Source organism: Zonotrichia albicollis, chromosome 6 (assembly GCF_047830755.1).
Source record: "Zonotrichia albicollis isolate bZonAlb1 chromosome 6, bZonAlb1.hap1, whole genome shotgun sequence".
Lineage (NCBI taxonomy): Eukaryota > Metazoa > Chordata > Aves > Passeriformes > Passerellidae > Zonotrichia > Zonotrichia albicollis.
Genome location: NC_133824.1, coordinates 38,198,263 through 38,214,165, shown reverse-complemented (window position 1 = coordinate 38,214,165; position 15,903 = coordinate 38,198,263). Strand labels below are relative to the sequence as shown.

At 50.3% G+C, this 15,903-nt stretch overlaps 1 protein-coding gene across 1 annotated transcript in view; it reads left to right on the top strand.

Moving 5' to 3' along the window:
- The first annotated feature begins 2,516 nt into the window (after positions 1 to 2,516).
- The window catches only part of SLC25A22 (solute carrier family 25 member 22), a 51,890-nt gene continuing 38,503 nt past the window's right edge, over positions 2,517 to 15,903 (top strand). The window contains exon 1 of the mRNA XM_074543264.1: positions 2,517 to 2,675. The gene's annotated coding sequence lies outside the window, so the exon portion shown is untranslated. The remainder of the gene's footprint in view (positions 2,676 to 15,903) is intronic.

The following is a 15,903-nucleotide window of genomic DNA, read 5'->3' as shown; positions in this document are numbered from 1 at the left end:
AGAAAACAATACTAATGGAGAAGGAAACTGAAGAGCAAGACCTCGTGACAGCCTCTTTCTTTGCAGCAGACTGAACTTGACCCATGTCCTTGCAGGGCTGAGCCAGCCCACAGCCCTCTGGGAGGTGGGCTGAAAGCAGTGCAGGATTTTGAGACTCACACAGGACAAGCTTTGTGACAAGGAGAGCACAGACCTGGTGTAATGCTCATGTGTGCACCACGATGACAACAATGTTGCCTTGTACAGGAGGTCCTGAGCTGTGCTCTTCACCTTCTGTCAGACGCAGACAGTGCTGCTTTGAAGCTCTGTTTTGCACCAAACAGATTTAAATCTTTTTTGTGTCTGTCAGGATAAAAAAATTATGCCTGAAAGCAGAGGAAACCTTGACAACCTGGCACTTGCTGAATACGAACTTTCTTCCTCTGCTTCCTTTTTTTATGCCCTCTCTTAAATGCTGCCGGAAGAAATGGGTCCTTTGTGCCATGCAGGTTACAAAGAGCAGTTGTTCTCACGCAGCAGAACCAAAAATAAAATGTGTGATTGCAGTCCTCCTGAGATGCAGCACAAAGATGGACAGTGTTAACCCCTTCTTTGCCAGGGGATGGTAATGTCTTGCCAGCACATATACACTGTGATAAACAGTAACATCAATACCTCAAGCCACACTGAGTTCAGTTCAGCTTTTGACTGAGAGGATACAGCGCAGTGAAACCCACTGATGCCTTTACAAATCAGGGTAGAGTGGGGATATGCCACCACCAAGGAAAGGGGTGGGAAGCAATTTTGCAGCTGGGGAGTAAGAAGACCTCCACTCCCCCACACTGTTTCCCAAACTGGGAATTCCTGCAGGAGTGCCCACCACAGCAGCCTGCCTGCAACCCAGCCTTGCTGCCTGTTTTTCCAAAGCATGGTGGAGATAGGACTGTGGGACTGGATAGGCTATTCTGTCTCCTTGCCCACTGCACTAGCATTTTCTCTTGTACTGGATGCTTATCCAATATATGCCCACAAAATGGCCACAGGACACAGGTCTCCTTCCTTGGTCAGGCACCTCCCTTCTGGAGAGAGCTTTCCACCTCCAGTGTTGTATCTTCCCATTCTTCGCTCAGCCCAGGCTGAATAGCACACAAGGAAAGCTGATCCCCTTTTCACCTATATCCAACTCACTACCATTGGCATCTGATGCTTCACTGGCCTCTGGTCTACAGCTTCTTCTTACCTTGGGTTCCAGGTCCCTGACTGTGATAACAAGCTCCTCTTGTTTTCAGGTATGTGAAGAACTGTGAGGTTTCTGGGCTGTTCACTGCGACTCCATATAATTGTCACTTCTCTGTACACAATATCCTCATTAGCCCTACATGCTCCTGGGAGCATCCTTGTAGGCACTCTTTTCTAGTCACCTGCAATTCCTTACACAGGATAACTGCACTGATGCTCTGCCAGCTTCCATGGACCCTTGGTACAGAGCTGGTAATCCCACACTCACAGGGCCTGGTGTATGTGAGCAATGAGGGAGGCTCTTAGAGATGAATTCCCCTGGAGATCTTCACCTCTTTCCCTGGTGGTAGCACACCTGTGGATGCCACAGAATCACAAAATGGTTTGGGCTGGAAGAGACCTTGAAGATCATCTCGCTCTATCCTCCTCTAGTGGACACCTTCCACTAGATCAGGTAACTCAGAGCCCCATCCAGCCTGGCCTTGAACACTGCTGGGGATGGAGCATCCACAGCTTCCCTGGGAGCCCGTTCCAGTGCCTCACCACCCTCACCACAAAGAACTTGGTCATCCCAAGAAGCACAGAGATCTGTTTGGCTGCTGTTGTCCTCCTCACCATTAAAATACTTAATTTCCAAGGCCTGATGAAACGGTCTCTGTTGATGTTTTGATCCAGCAAGGATTTAGGTCCCATAATACTCCTGAGAACTCCAGGTCCACAGTGGAGCCTGCTAACCCCAAAAATCAAGGCCTGCCAGTGGTATGGTGGCTTTCCTCAGGGGTGGTGTGCAGCACAGCATGGTGACCCAATGGGCACAGTGGGCCTGGCTGGTATCCTGAAGAGAATCACAGAATATGCTGAGTTGGAAAGGACCCATATGGATCATCGAATTCAACTCCTGTCCCTGCACAGGACATCCCCAGGAGTCACACCCTGTGCCTCAGAGCATTGTCCAAACGCTTCTTGTGCTCTGTCAGGCTCGGTGCCGTGACCGCTTTCCTGAGGAGCCTGTTCAGTGCCCAGCCACGCTCTGGGTGCGGAACCTTTTTCTAATGGCCAAACTAAACCTGCCCTGACACAATTTCAGGCCGTTCCCTCGGGTACAGATGACAGACTCATTATTTCTCCCCGCTGCCGCTCGCCCCGTGTCCAGCCGTGAGGGGCCTCTCAGTTCGGCTGTGGGCGCGGCCCGGGGCTGCTCGGGGCACGGCGGGGCAGTCCCGGCCCCCGCGCCCGGCCGGGGGAGGCGGCGGCGCTGCCCTGGCGCCCCGGCCCGCGTTGCCATGGGGACGCGGCGGCCGCCCCGGCGGGGAGGGACAGGCGGCGGCGGCGGCGGTTCCTGCGCCGAGCGCGGCCGGAGGGGGCAGAGCTGAGTCGGGCCGGGCCGCGCCGCGCAGGAGCTCCGCACCCCGCGCCGCACCGTCCCCGGCCCCGGCGGGAACCGCCGCCGCCGCCCGGTAAGTGTGGGCACGGCCCTTCGCAAGCCCTCCGGAGGCGCCGCCGGGGGTCCCGACACCCCTCCTGCCGCCGGGATGCAGCTCGGTCATGCACGCCGGCCTTGCTCCTGCTGCACTGGCCCCGCCGCCGCTCCCTCGGCCCCTCATCTCCGGGGTGTGCCGGCCACCCTTTCTGCCCCCTGGGCCCCGGAGAGCCGGCTTCTCGCCCCGGGGGGCTGCGGGCTCCCCACGTACTCACCTCCCTCCCCGGAGCTGCGGGCTCCCTTTGCCCGCCGCCACTTCCCCTCCTCACCCTGGGGGTTTTCGGTGTTCCCAGCCCCTCCCTGCTCCCCGGGCTGGCTCCCCGTGCCTGCGTGCGGGCCCGGGGCTGGATGTTCCCCCTGGCCGTGGAGCGGGGCTTGCCCTTGCCGGGCGCGGGGGCTGCAGCCCGGCGCGCCTTCCTCTGCCCTGCCCGCGCCGGGGAAATTGCGGTGACACGTGTGCGGCTCCTGCGAGCCCTTCAGTGCCCCGGAGCTGCAGCTTTTTATATTGAAAGCGATTGACGAGTTTCTCCGGGCTTTGATTCTGGGGTGAATCGTAGGATTCCCTGACCGCCCCGGTGGCAGCGCAGGTCCTGCATCTAAGCCCCTCTGAGCTCCTTCCAGACTCTCCTAAGCCAGATCCCTGCCTCTTTGAGATAGGTCAAGGTTATTGTGCTCTTCGTGCAGTGGACGGGGAGAGTGGAAATGTGTACAGACTGTGGGATTTCCTCAAGGTCACCCTGGGAATTGGACCCCAAGCATCCTCGCTGCACCCTCTGCAGCTGCTGGGTGAGGCTGAAGTTGTGGAAATCGGATTTTCCAGTGTTCCAGCCTCTTTCTTGCAAGGCTTCTCAGATTGTAGGGTATATACCTTGCCAGGTGTCAGGGCAGGATCCCAGATATATTTATTTGGCCTGATGTCTTTTGGCTATTAGATGTTTACAGTTCAATAGTGGGTATTTTTACCATAGTGTGTTAATCTCTGAGATCTCGCTTCTGTTAGGATCTGACTTTGTGGTGCTGCTGCTTTGGGATGGTATCTGCAGTGATTTTGATCACTGCAAGTAACTGTGGCTTTGCTTCTCAAGAACTCGCTTCTTGGCAGTGCCAAGCAAAAGGCAACTGAACTAGAGTGGTACTGATAAGGATGTATCGCCTGGGACTCGTGGTGGTTGTCTTCTTGTCCTCTACTTCTGTTTTGCTTTGCAGGCTGTTATAAACAAAGGAGTAGGCAAGGTTTAATGGGAGGAGTTCCTCTAACCTCTTCCTCAGAAAATAAACACGAGGATTTAATGAGGGTTTACCCATTTGAATGTCTTGCCTGTAGGATTTTAACTGCGTGCTGTTACTTGTAGTTGTTCATACAGGTGCAGTTTTTCTCCTGGTGCTGTGCCCTTGGGCTCATCTGTTCACCAAATGCCTGTCATAGTAAGGAGCGTTATGTTTTGGGGGTGGTGGTGATCTGTGGCACAGATGGATGGCTAAGATGGAAAAGGGATCAAATCTGTGTTGTAAACTGAAGCCCTGCTCTTGAAGGAGAGTGCAGTCCTGTTTGGTGCCCAGCAATCTTGTTAATGTCTTACTAGGATGCCAGAGCCTGTGAGCATCTTCCTGCTGCCGTTTTAGGAAGGGATAGTGTGCTGTATTAAGTTACTAAAAGGTAGAAGTCACTGACAGCCTGTCAAGGCCATTTGCTCCCGTTTTCCTGCCAAGATTTAAATTAGAGGGCAAGATGGGGGAAATCCCTACCTGGCTAGCCAAGGTGACAGCAGCATGTCCATGTGGAAGCAGCCCCCTGCTCGCTTGTGCATCATGTTTTTTCTTGTAGGTCTCTGCCAGGGCAAAGGTATGATGGAGGCATGGTGACTGGTGGCTGACTGGTGTGCCTTGAAACCTGGGAGCCATAGGATTTGGAGCTGTCTGATAAGGGAAAATTGGGGAAAGTCTTGCTTAGAAGCTGTAAGCATTTCATGTATCTATACAGCTGTTCTTGCATAACTGCTGTCATCCTGAGAATTGTGAAATAGTAGGAGGGAGAAATTCCCAGAGTGGGGCAGCTGTGTTTCCAGGTGAGTAAATGTTGTGTTGTGTTTAGCTACAATAAAATCTGTGTGTAGAGCCAACATCCCTGACCAGGGGCCCAATTCTGCAGATTCCTGTGAGAACAGCTTTTCCTTGAAGGTTAAAGCCCAATCTAACATCATTGGAACATCATTGTTGCAGGGTGTGTGATGATCATGCAGTGCTGTGAAAATAGTTAAATATCTTTGGCACTTCTTGAGGAATACACCCAGTGTTGATAGCTGGGTGTGCAGCTGCAGTGTGAGCTGAGGTTTGTGCCCTGGGTGGGGGAAATGTCAGGAGCCAGGAAAGGGGCTGTGACCTGGTGCTGACCCTTTGGACAGCAGAGGGCACAGGGATACAGCAGGAGCTGATGACTCAGCAAGAAGACCCCAGACTGTCTGGGTGCACAAACTGTAAGAGTATAAAAGCCCAGGATTGCTTTTGTTAGGGGTCCCTCCCCAGAGGCACCAGGTCGAGGTGGTTTTGTGTCACTGCACCACGATTAAATTACTTAGAGGATCCAGACATCTGAGACTGCTGTGGGAAACCCAGGGCTGAGCCAGTAAGGAAACCCTGTCTGACTGTGTGTGGGGTGTGCAGGGAGCCAAAAGGGCCACCCAAGGGGTCACTGGAGCCATCTGCTGTGAAGGGACTTTGGTCCCAGCAGTGAAAGTCTTGGAATGGGGGGAGTGTGACTGACAGAGTGGCTCTTGGGTGGTCAGACATGAAAGTTTCTTTAAGACACACTGGGTTTTTATCTGAATAATCTGCAGCCAGGAGACTAACATGGGTGATGAGTTATTCCTTCTTCCTCAGCAAAGAGTACCTGGGTGTGGAATAAGGATGCATGGTCTCCATCTTGGGTCCTCCAAAGGATCAGGCCTTGTGTTTGCTGATGAACTGGCAGGTACTTGTTTTACAGATGCTGGCAAGCCTCTGGGCTCTCACCCCACTGTGGAAATAAGATGCTTTTGGAGGGTAATTGCCAGATTCACAATAGCTACTGGAAGGTGGGATGTCCTTGTGAAGTCCAAGGGACGAAAGGCCTGTGTGGTGGGAAGAAAAGTTTAGCAGCATTGATCATAACTGCAGAGGGACTCGTTCCCTGGTGCTGACTAGAAGCAGGTCTGCCTTGTTCCACACCCTCCTTGCTTTTGTCACTTGATCCCTGGTCTCACTTGCAGGCAGGGACCTGCAAATCTTTTGCACTGCCAACTTTCCTGTGCCAGTAAGATGTCTTGCACAGGGTGTATCTCTTAATGGGCTGGGTTTATCTGCCTAAAATCATATTGTGCTGTCAGAATGACATAAAAGGGCTTTGAACTAGGCCCCAAAGGGAAAGGAAAAGGGTTGGAAAAATGCAAAATATTTTTGTTCCATTGTTAGGAGAGCCTGGGCTGGGGAGATGATTTGTAACCAAACCAGGTTTGGAATGGCTGGAACAAATGATCCTGAGTGCTGCAGTTCATGTGTGTTATGATAGGATGCTGATGCACTGTGAAGGGAGTTTCTACTTTTCCCCTTTTCTAGGCTGTTTCAGAACAGAAGTATTTCTTCCTAAGATTGATTTCTTCCTGGCCTTCCTTTTTCACAGTTTTTTCCTCCCCCTGTTGTTGTCTGTTTTGTTTGTTTTGGGGTTTTTGTTGTTGGTTGGGTTCTTTGTTTGGGATTTTTTGTTTTGGTTTTTCTTTCCCCTTTGTTTCTTTGTTTTTCCCTAGAATGAAATTTCTACACAGCTGATGGCCCATCAGTGGTGTCTCAGTGGCCCTCAGTGCTGTCCCAGAGCTGAGCACCTTCACCCTTTACTGGAGTAAGTTGATACAGCTCTGGCAGACAGTGGAGCAAATTTAGTTAGCACCAGCTGAGTTTGAGCATCATGTGGGAGCCCTCGAGCAGCAGGAGGAGTCTGGTCCCACAGCCTGTTTAGCCTGTCACTTACAAGTTTGTTAATGTCCTGTTAACAGGACATTATGTTAAGGTCCAGTTGGACCTGGCTTTCTCCCAGCTGCCTCTGCTCTCCTGTTAAAATCTGCAGTGCTGTGTAGGACAAATGTCTGTTCTGCTCCTTCTACAGCAACAGTGCAGGATGGGGAAGAATCTGCCTGTTCATAGCGTTCTGCCTTCTGCTGCTGCAGGTACATAAGGACTGGTAATTATTTCTTTTACATCCATGATGCGTTCTTCTAAATCCTTAACTGTGTTTTCAGGAAATGCAAAAGTCTGCTTTAATGCCCATGTTTGTATATTCAGGCTCTCTTAGAAGTGACCAAACATCTGCACTACTACAGGTTGGGAGATACAGAATTGACAATTGCTTATCATGGCAAATGAGCTGGAGATGCTGCCTGTTGCAGGCAGTGCATTGTTTTTATTTGTTACCCTTGAACATGTTGAGCACCATGCCTGTGTTCCACAGTGCATTCCTCATAAATGGCTGCATGGACTCCAGCCTTGCTGGAGACAGTTGTCTTGTCTGTCTGCAGTGAGACAACAGGGATGTGACTGCAAGTGCCTGTTCTCTGCCAGAGAGGTGTCTGAGGTCTAACAGGGCAGTGTGTTTCAGCTTCTCTTCACCATGATGTAGTGAAGCCATCCTCCTTCAGCAGGGCTGAGTCCTCTGGCTGTACCTGCTGGATTTGGGGACTGTCACTTGGCCATATCCAGCTAACAGTGGCAGCTTGCTAGAGCTAACACTGTGTTGCTCCAGCTAATCCTAACAGCAGATAAATATTTTCCTATCCTGTTTGTCTTCCAGCACAGAGATAGCAGAAAGGAGGAGTTGGATTGAGCTGTCCAATGCCAGACTTGGATGTTGCTTTAACCTTGCAGTATTGATTGCCTGGTAGTTTGAGTTATTGTGAAGATAAAGTAACAGGAGGTACAAAAGCTTTAGAAAACAAGGCAAGATCCCAGAGAAACCTAGTGAAAAGACCTTGTCACTCTGGGTGGTTTGGATTTCTGTCAGGCAGTTTTCTCTTACACATCTGCAAATATAAAAACTTTGAACATTTTCTGCCTTAGGTGGGCTGTCTAGGTGGAGATTATATGCTCAGGGAAGGGAGAGGCACCCAGGCAGCAATGCTTGTTGTGTATCAGAAGGAATATGACATGTTACTGTTTATGTAATTTATGGGGTCTCTGTTGATCATAATTTAGTACAGCCTGTGGTGAGCTGCTCACAGGAATGCACTCTTACTCTGTTTTGTTAAACCTTTTAGTAACTGGTGCTTGTTCTCATTTTGGAAGTCCTGTTGTGGGTGGGTGACTGCGTCTTGTCAAACCTTCCTGTGCCCCGCTCCTTCCTTTGGCACTGATGCTGGTGTATGGCATATCAGGAGAGCTGTGTGGATTTTTTTTCTTTCCTGTTTCTGAGGCATTTATCCAGAAGCCAGCAGGAGAGAGGCTGGTTTTGACCCAGCTAAGTTTCCCCAAATAGCATGAATTTGAGGAGCTGGAGATGACTGAGTCACATCAAAGACTGTGCCTGCCCCACCTGGAGTTTTGACTCCATGTTTGGGGCTTATACTCTCAATTTAAAAGCTGTCCCAGCTATGAGGGGGGTTGGTGCCCTTTGTAGACAGGGTGGGGAGAGGGAAGGAGAAGGAAAGATTCCCCTCTTATGTACGACAGTGATGCTTCTGCACTGGTTGAGTAACTGGCTTGGAGGAGGTGTTTGGGAAGACAGTTATGTGTTTTTCTTTTTTAATTAGAGCACAGAGATAGGGGACTTTCATCAAATTATATTAGTAGGAAAGAGATGCTGTGCAAGTGAGCAATTGGTTTGGATCAAGCCAGAAAGAAGCCCAGTAGCCATGATCCTTGGTTTCTGAGTTCAGCTGCAGCTTTCAGTGGAGCCTTTTTGCTTTGACCAGGGGCTGTGCTGTGTGCTGTGAGAGCTCCGAGCTGGATGAGTGCTGGCTTTTGTGTGGATAAGTGCCTGGAATTAAGCTGTAGCATGTGGTGTGCTTAGTCTGGGCCAGACCATCTTCATTTCTGCTGCTGCTGCATCTTTGTCACTGTGGTGTCTGACACCTTACTGCCCTTAATGGGTGTGGAGAACAGGGCAGTTCCCCGTGTCCTGGTGGGTCTGATGGGATGGAAACGCCTTCTTCAAGGCCATGCACGGACTGGGAGTGTGTTTGTGCCCTGTTCAGTGCTGTTCTCTTTGCTCTGTGATAGTTAGGGATTTATAAAAAAGAAGAAATTGTGTTTTAGGGACAGGGTTTGTGGGGGGCTTACTGTGAGTTTGAGTCCTGCTTTCTCCTTTGCTACAGATTTAGAGCAGGACCTGGGGTAAGCAATGTCTCTGATCCTTTCCCTTACAATGCAGTGGGAGCAGGAGCACTCCAGGGGTTCACCACTTAAAATGGCCATGGCAGGTGTTGCAGAAAGTATGATCTGATCTAGTAAATGATCTCTTCTTCTAAGTGTTTCATCTCCCTTTTTCAGTTTGTGTTGGCTTTCTCAGGGATAGCAGTACTAGCTTCCTTTTCCATGCCCTGGGCAAGCCAAGTTCTTCTCTGTAAGGCAACAGGAACACTTGTTGTTTATGAAGACTATTTTGTAAGAGTAGTAGTTTCTTTAAAGGACATAAAACTCATTGTGTTGGCCCTTCCCCTTTCTCCTGAACTATCCCACTTGCTTTATTAGCAGCTAAATGTGTGTGTGACCTGAGCAGCTGTCGTCTTTTTGATGCCCTTTTTTATTTTTTGCAGAACTTACAATGTAGATTCTGTGGTGCCTCACACTGGTTCTTCAAAAGTAATGGAGAGCTTGAAGGAAATAGCTTGGATACTGAAGTGATAAGCACTGCAGAAATGCCAGACACTATATAAACAACTAAACTCAGCCCCCGGCCCTTCCCAAAAGAGGGATGATTTGCAGAAATACTTCAACAGATGGTCTGAATTTGGCTTTGGAAAGGGGGGAAGAAATGCCAGGTCGCTGCTGAGCGGTGTGTGGGCGCGTGCCTGCTCACAGCGTTCCCTGCCAGCACGCTCGGGGGGCTGAGCCGGCTGCTGCCACGGCCCCCGCGCTCAGGAGGCACCTGCACACCTCTGACTCAGTGCCTGTGGCTGCACAGGGCCCTGTGCAGAGCAAGGTGCCATTTTCCCTGGGCTGAGGGTCAGCTGTGCCCGCCTGTCAGGCTGGTCTGGTGCAGCTGAGCCATGGGCAGTTTGCAGACACAGTCAGCTTGTGGGAGAGAGGCTGCAGAGCTGCTGGGCAGCTTGTGACATCTTGCTTGGCACATGGCTGAGATTGTAGGAAGGCTGTGGGTCATCTGACACTGGGTTGTCCCTAGTGCTGCTGCAGTGTCCTGGACCTGTGTCAGTGCAAACTGAGGTGGTGTGCAGCTGAAAACAAATGGATCAGCTGTGGTAAAGGGCATGTGCTGTTTGGACACACACGTGCATATGTGTGAGCTGGCAAACTTCCTGGCAGCTTGAAAGGGCACGGGTAAGGGTTTACACGTCATGGTTGACAACCTTGATGAACTCTGCTGTAGCCAGCCTCCCCTCTTCCTCTCTCCAGTGAAATTACTGCTCTTGCAGAGGAGGGAGAACGTGTTTCCCCCAGAGTGCTGCATCACATCTTGAGTGGGCTCTGCTCTGGGGCAGGCAGGTTCCCATGTCACTTGTCACAGCTGACTCCAGCTGGGTTATAGATTGGAGCCCAGAGTCCTTGTCCGAGGAGCTCTGGAGCAGAACAGTGTGTCTAGTTCCTGCATTGCCAAACTGTTGCTAGTCTTCCGAGGTAACGTGCCTGTTCCACTGCTCACTGGCATGACAATTCCTTGTGTCTACTGCTGCCTGCTGTTGGTGCCATGCACTCTTTGTGAGACAGAGCTGGTAATTAGAGCAGAGTTGTGAGGTGGTTTGCATTTGGAAACTTTTTGAAAACAGTTTCTCAAACAGTGCAGGGTGAATTGCTTCCTTGAGGGTGTGTCAGATAAATCTTAATGATACATCTGTCAGGTAGCAGCATTGCCCTGTACATTTGGAGAGATCATCTGATGTTCAGAGAATGACTTTTCAAGTTTGATATACTTCACGTTTTCCTCTTTCCCCTTTCTTGTGTTACTCATCTCCCTGCACTCTGTTTAGGTGAGCAGGACTAGATGTGTTTTGATTTGCCTGTAGTCTCCAAAATACATTGTCTTCCTGCTGGGAATGCCTTGCCTGCCTTGCAGTCTGCTGATTCACCGCACTCTGGGTGAGCAGGGAGCTGGTGAATGGATTATGCCACAGCCTCCTGAGCCATCAGGTGGTGGTTGCAGTCCCCTTGACAGTTCCTCTGCTTGTCACAGAGTGTGTATGAGTTTCCCTGGAGGAGCTGCTAACCTCTTCAAGAAGCAGCCTGACCCATGTGGGGCGGCTGATGTGCGTTTAGCAAGGAACCATTTTGTTGTGATCTGAACAGTTTTGGCGTAAGCAAAACAGCTGAGGTGGAGGGCGAGCAGGGCTGTTGGCAATGCAGGGGGAGCAGTTGTGTTCACGTACCCCCACAGCAAAGGGACTGGCAGCAGCAGTGTCCTGTGGCTGAAAGGCAAGGAATATTGACTAACATGACATTTAAGTGGCATTTCTTCTAGTGCACTGGGAGCACTAGTGAAATTCTGCCTTTGGCACTGAGAAGTAATGAGATAAGCTTTGTTCTTCAGAGGGATTTCTACCTGCTGTTGCAAAGTGTTTGGAAGGCTGGGAGATGTTCTTTCGTTATCCTGTCAATTCTCCATGTCTGGTCTCTTGTACAGAAGGCCTTGGCTCCAGTGGCAGCCTGTACACCAGCGTGGGCATGCTTATGTGGTGGCTCCTGCTCGATGCTTCTCTGTCACCTTGCCTTAGGTGGAGCCTAGCTCCTGACTCCAAAGGGTCATGCAGGAAGGGTCTGTCCTTTCACACCCTGAGGTCCTGCTTCATTCACTGGGATATTTTAGAGTCGGTTCCCATGTCCATGGCTGATGCTCTGGGTGCCCTGTGGCTTTGCTACAGGGACAGGATGCGGTGTTTGTGGGATGCTTTGCAGTTCCAGCCAGGCTCAACAGTCCCTCTTTGGGACTTTTGAGTGACAGCTATCAGTTGACATACAGACCCACAGGGCTCTGGGTTACTAGGCCTTTTAAATGATGTTGTTAAGGGCCCAGAAGCTCTTATCTCCCAGGTTTCCCTGGAGGGATTCTTGTTCTGTGTTATTGTTGTATGTTGGTTTACTTTATCAGTGCACTCGGCAAGCTGCTGTAGGCCGCTGCCAAGAGGAACAGCCCTGCTTCCACTCTTGCCTCTCTCTGCTTATGTCAACACAAGCATTTGTGTGTTCACAGCTACACGTGACCTGGGAATAGGCCTGGCCCAAAGTGAGTTCTTTGAGTTGCTGGGGAAAGGAAGAGCAGTAGTCTGAAGTTATGCTGGACAAGTGTTGAGTAACCAGTCTCTGCTGGGAAAGTAAATCATGTGGCATTTTCCAGGGGCTAAAAATCCCTGGTACTGTTTCCTTCATGCACCTCCTCCCCAACACACGGTCAGGACTGCATTGAGCCTGTACCAGCTCCTCTTTGTGCAGAAAAAATGGTGTTGTGCTACCCTTCCACTGCTCTCATCTGGTGCCTGGTTGTAGATTCTCTTTTTGTTGCAGAGACACCATCATGCCTTTATAATGCTTAAAATTCACGTAGCATAGCAGCCAGAGAAAGGTGGTGGCTTTTCACATCTGTTAGGGGTGGCCCTAAGATGTGCTGCCAGATGCATGCAGTATAGGAAGAAGTGATGAGAGAGGGAGAAGAAAAATGCAACACCTTTGCTTTGCTCCAGCACAGTCCCCTAGTGCTTACAGGAAAAGCACATCCTTCAGAAAGTGCTTGGTGAGCATGTGTCCTTGGAGGTGCCAAGAAATATGACCAACTTCCTCTTCCTTTGCTTTCCTTCCCTTGCATGCCAGGAAGTGGTGACAGTTCCTAGCAGACACCTCAGTGTGAACATAGCTGATGCTGAGCCTTCTTCAGGGGTGACAGAGGTTAGAGTTCTGCTTACCCTTGGGCTGGAGAAATGGGAGGCTCCTCTCTGAGCATATCTGAACCGTGCTGAGATTGTGTGTCTCTCTCCGTGCTTCTTCTTGCTGCAGCCTGTTAGATTTCTGAAGGCTCTGTTGCCATTTTGATGTGGGAGGTGCAACTGTCCCTTCTGCCTGCTTCCCTAGCCAGTTAGGTTTGTGGATGTGCTGGGATTGCCTAACTTGGTTAAGGTCCCGCTGCAGGCTCTGCGTGCTGTCTGTCTGTCTGTCTGAGCTGTCGTGGCCGACTTTGGGGCTGGGGAGGAGATGGGGCTGTATGAGGAGCAGCACATGGCTGGATGATGAGTGACTTGCAGCCCTTGGTGCTGCTCCAGGGCTGGAGGCTGCTGGTGCCATGTGGGAAGGGGGCTGCCAGCAGGGTCCCAGGCTCACAGTCCCAGAGCAGCAGGGTGGCATCCCAAGGCTTGCCGTGTGCTCTGGGCCACAGAGATAGGAGCAGACAAGCTGGCTGGGCCTTAGGAGAGAGGATCCTGTGTCTGTCATTGCACCAAGGGCTGGGTGAATGAGCAGGGATTTTGCACATGACCCAGGCAGCAGCTCGGCTGAGTGAGCCCTAGCGTGCCAGCCAGTGTTCCTATGCTTCTCCAAGAGCTGTGTCAAGGCAAGTACTCTCCGCTGTCTCACAGCTGTTATGAAAACGCCTGAGTTTGTTGCACCCTTCTCTCCCTTTGCCCTCAGGGCATGCTGGGCTTGTTTGAATTAATGTAATTAGCACATGCCTTATTAGCTCACTAAGGCACAAAGAACTCGTGTATATTTGTAGCCAGGTTAAGCAGCCTCTATTAATTTAATAACCGTGTCCTCCTTAGTGCAACAGTTATTCACTGGTGGTGACTCAGGACCAGCCAGTATGGAGGAAATTTGGGCGAGGTGTGTATGTGTGCGGTTCTCTTTTATTGTGTTGTATTTTTGTTAATGAGCAGAGCTGTGAAGGGAATTAGCAGCAGGCGCAGTAGATGGAAGGGAACTTTCAGTGCAGGTTTACTAAACAACCAGCCCTGGATATTTCCTATGCTCTACCCTGTTGGTACAGAAAAGGATCTGTAGAATGAATCAGCGAAATATGACACAGACTGGGAGGCAGAAATTTACAGAAATAAACTTTAGCAACCCACGCTTGAGCTCTGCTCCAATCAGGTTATGTGCTAGGTACTGATAGTAATTTTGCTTCATTGTCTATCCTATTTCCCTTTGGTGATTTTGAGGCAGAGGAAGTGGCTTGTGTATTCTGGTGCTGCTCATATTTGAGACTGCAAACGAGCAAGGTTCTTGTAAAAGGACAGAGATAGTTGCAAGTAATTTCATTTCCTGCAGCACTGTGGTCCTTGGCTCCTTTTGCTGTTTGGGGTCTTGCCATGCACAGCACTTAGCTAGGTCCCATGGAATGCTGCCAGGATGTTTGCCACCAGATGTGTGGGGGATTTCTTTTGGTTTTGTTGTTTGGTTGGTTTTGGGTTTTTTCTTCCTTTTTTTCACAGAAGCTGCAGGTGATGGTTTGTGCTCTACCACCCTGGAATGATGCAGTCTGTGAGTCCAGGATGGTGATATGTATCTCTGTTCCAGTAGTTCTGCATGTGGGATAGTAAAGTCCTGCACTGATTCTAAAACTAGTGAGTTAAGCATTTTGGGAGCCTTTTTCAGCCAAGACCACTATGCATGCACAGGAGACTTCCTGCATTTCTTCTCTTCTTCCCCCTTCTTCAGTAATCACAGGTTGTGCTCTTTGTGGTGAGCATAAGCTGGGAGGAGGAGCAGGAAGAATGGTACTGGAAAGCTGTTGATGTGCTTGTGCTGTTTTGGTCAGGTCTCCTACAAGTAACAGGGTGAGATGCAGGTGTCCTGCCTGCTCCTACTCCCTCTTTTTATTTTACCTGTTTGCTGGTTCTGCCCAGTAAGCTTGGGCTTGCAAGGTCTGTACTGTTCTTGGCCATCATGAGCCTGTGCAGGAGCATCATTGAGAAGGTGAAGTTGTTACAGCCAAAGGGATGATGAAACCCCCATGAAACAGGACCAAAATGTGTATGTACTTGTAATAATGTGCCCTCTTGGTGCATCTGGCAGGGGAGCAAGTCCCCAGGCTCCAGCAGAGAGGGTGAGTTCTGCTGGCTTGCATCTCTGCTGAGAACCTGGACCTCCTGGGAGGCACAGAAGGAAAACAAGTCTGAGATCCCCATGGAGTGACCAGGGATGCACACAAGTCCTGATGCAGCAGATTGAAGCAGATAAATTTAATTTCTGCTTTCTTAGAGCCTGTTCTCAGGAGAACTCAACGTTTTAATGAAGGCTCTGTGAGTGGTGTGTGGGGTGAGGATCTGCAGTGGTGCCCATGTGCAGTTCCTGACAGGTATATTGCAAGGGGGAGAAAAAACCAAAGAAAGTCTGTGGGAAGATAAATACCTGCTGGGGTACCTCAGATGCTGCCCAGAGATGGTGATTTCCCTCCCCTCCTCCTTTTTCCTTTGTTTCAGGAGCAGGAAGGGACACTGCTTGGCTCATGCTGTCTCAAAGCTGTGGAATGCTTAGTATACACCAAGACAGGAGGCTTTTTCCAGAAAAGTTTTTTTAGCCAGTGTTGTAGCTTTGTCTGGGATAGAGTTAATCTCCTTCCTAGTAGCTGGTACAGTGCTGTGTTTTGAATTTAGTATGAGAACAATGTTGATGACATACTGATATCTTAGTTGCTGCTAAGTACTGCTTACTCTAAATCAAGGACTTTTCAGCTTCCCATGCTGTGCCAGTGAGGAGGTGCACAAGAGGCTGTGAGGGAGCGTGGCAGCAGGAAAGCTGTGACATGGGCACCATGGTGGAACCTGGGTGGGATCACTGCCATGGCTGGGGTGCTCCAGTGGATGACTGTGTGCTCCTTAGAAGGGACAGTCAAGGAAGGAGAGGCAGTGACTGTCTGTCTGTTGGGGAGTGTTTTGGCTATTGAGAGCTGAAGGGTAGTGATGATAAGGTTGAGTGCCTGTGGGTGAGAATTAGGGGGAAGGCTAGCAAGGCAGACACCCTGGGGAGAGTATGTTTCAGGCCACCCAACCAGGATGGAAAGACAGATGAATGAGCAACTGCTTCATGAT